Here is a 2521-nt window from a genome sequence, read left to right as displayed (position 1 = left end):
AAAATTGGGACCCACTGTACGATACCAATGAAAATATCACGGTTTCTCATAGTACCATGATACCACAGCGAAAATGAGGCAGATGTGCCTTTTGTCATTTATAAAAAGATAAATCACTTTTCTATAATACATCAATGATATTTCAATGGAATAAATTACTTATTGACTTATTCATACTTCAAAAACAGCATCAATAAGTGATTAACATAGGGGGGATCAAAATAAAATAAATAAATAAAATAAAAATCAACCAGCCACCCTCCTCCCCTGACAAGTAAAGAACAGTCCCTTCATAAGTAAAGAACAGTCCCTAAAGTGCGGTGAGGTTTGTGGGCCGTTACCTGCCACAAAGAGAGAAATGTGAACGGCTCGTTTCTCCTCTGACACGTCACATACCTGTGTGCCGCCACGGCTCGGCTGTTCAGGTACTTTTGGGCAGTCATGACGCCAAAAAGAGGATATTATTGGAGCCGGACTTCTCCGTCGCCGGTAAGCCTATGGCCGCTGTATTTGACAGGAATACATTCCTGTCTGTGTCTGTGACCCCCGTTCAACCCACAACCGGTGGGATTCGCCGTTTCGTTTCTGCTGCTGGTTGAAATCTGTGCTCGCACAGCGTGCTGAATGATTTCTTTTGCTCGAACAAAACTATTTTTAGTCGCAAATGCGAGTGCGGTGACAGACGGAGTAAAATATCGCGACACTGCCGACATTTTACTCCGTCCGTCACCGCACGCTGTCTGATTGCGTTATCAAAACACGCCGCTATTATTCGGCCTTGCTTTTCACTTATTCCACCGAATACCGAATGTGTTTTTTGGAATATTCGGCCAAATATATTCAGTTACCGAATATTCGGTGCATCCCTAATTTTAACATGTATATCACATTTGAAGTTTTACAAGAAATAATACCTTTAACAAAAAACTTTTTGCCTGTGCGTGGATGATGGAAGATATTAGTCTTTCTGGTGAAGTTGCACTGTTGGCAGTGGCCGCACCCAGAAATGTAGGAGTGGGAGGGGGACTAGGGCAGTCCGCTCTCACTAACAAGTTATTGAGGTTAGGAGGTCTTTTAAAAACAATGCGGGGTGGACTGTCCATCAGTCCTGTCAAGGCTGGATCGGTGGCCACCACGTGCCAGTGTTCAGGGTTTCCCCTAGGATTTTTTGAAGCTGTGGTGGGCTGTAGGGGAGCAGCGGCGGCGAAAAAATTTGATTATGACAACTAAGAATGTTTATGAATAATTTATTTATTTGTTTTTCAACTGAGTCCACAACCAGCAGAACATGAACACTGGAAAAAAAAACAAAATTGCACAACTGTACAGCTGTAAATCTAATGGCATAGTTTGCAGCCTGGCTGAGAGCATTTTATTTTTCTCACTTTTTTGAAAAAGAGTTCTAATGCTCTGTGATATGGGAACTCAGCCAGAGGTGGCCCATTGATGCTGAGTAGGAGGCATGCTGACAGATGGTCCCCCTGCAGCCTGTTCCTCAGGTCTGTCTTCACCTACACAAAAATACAATAAAAAATAAGTGAGATCTGGGACATTAAGAGAAAGCAATCCATCTCTGACTTACAGTGTACAGTTGACCAAATGTCTTACTCTGTTCATTGCCGAGAAATCTCTCTCACAGTTCACAGATGATATGGGCACTGTCAAAGCAATGGCTGATAGCTGGCTCCTGCATGGGTACAGTTGTCCCCATTCATCATTCTGGAATGCCATTTTTGACATTATGCTGACCCGGTCCATATTCTGAAACACATTAAATGGATTTACACTGATTAGGATTACACTGCTTCAGTCTCATCTGTCTTTATAATTCCCTTCTTGATTAAATTCCCATTTTACCTTGAAGGCTCCAGTCAGCAGATGCTTGTAGGATGCCGATTCTTGCAGGAGTGTGGGATTATCTGGCCTTTGAAGAAACTTGGCAGACAGGGTCAGAAGATGTTGTGTGTTGACAGCATCATCTTCCTTGGCTGCCTGGGGTCCTAGTGCATGAAAGGCTCCAAGGATGTCCAGGTGTTGAAACTGTCAGATAAGGATCCATTACCTAAACATCGTGACACAAAAAAGAAAAGTAGTAACCTTTTTAACTGATAAAATTGAAAACCTTATTTGATTCCCTACTTGTAGTATTTAATTTCACAGCCATCCAAAATGTACCTGAGTCCTGAAGCGAGACCAGTCCCCCTCCCTTGTCTCTTCCGCTTGGCCTCTGCCTCTCCTGTGCCTCTCCTCCTCATGTGTGATCTGAAATGCACCCAGTCCAGCAGGGTCATCCAGGTCCTCATGAAGCTGGGCGAGGAAAGAGCCTATTGGCTGATGATCCGCTGCATCTTTAATTGTCCTCAGGCATGCCATTGTTACTGGGACCTAATAAGGGCAGTCACACAACACTTTTTTTTAAAAACAATAAATAAAAATTATGATAAGTCTTGTGATTATAATCTACCTGCTCTTTGATGGCCAGAAAGTTAACATTTTCCTTTTGGAAAATCTTTGAGAGCTG

General features: G+C 42.9%; 1 long non-coding RNA gene across 1 annotated transcript; it reads right to left on the bottom strand.

Annotated features, from left to right (window-relative positions):
- Positions 1-1232: 1232 nt before the first annotated feature.
- LOC126402241 (uncharacterized) lies at positions 1233-2259 on the bottom strand. Its single transcript, XR_007571165.1, has 4 exons — positions 2176-2259; positions 1858-2062; positions 1609-1761; positions 1233-1511 (listed from the first exon to the last, which is right to left on the bottom strand). It is a non-coding gene; the product is annotated as an uncharacterized LOC126402241 (long non-coding RNA).
- Between the last annotated feature and the right edge of the window lie 262 nt (positions 2260-2521).

Source organism: Epinephelus moara, chromosome 16 (genome assembly GCF_006386435.1).
Source record: "Epinephelus moara isolate mb chromosome 16, YSFRI_EMoa_1.0, whole genome shotgun sequence".
In the NCBI taxonomy this organism is placed as follows: domain Eukaryota; kingdom Metazoa; phylum Chordata; class Actinopteri; order Perciformes; family Serranidae; genus Epinephelus; species Epinephelus moara.
The sequence above is the reverse complement of the archived record's forward strand: the minus strand, read 5'-3'. Positions and strand labels throughout refer to the sequence as shown.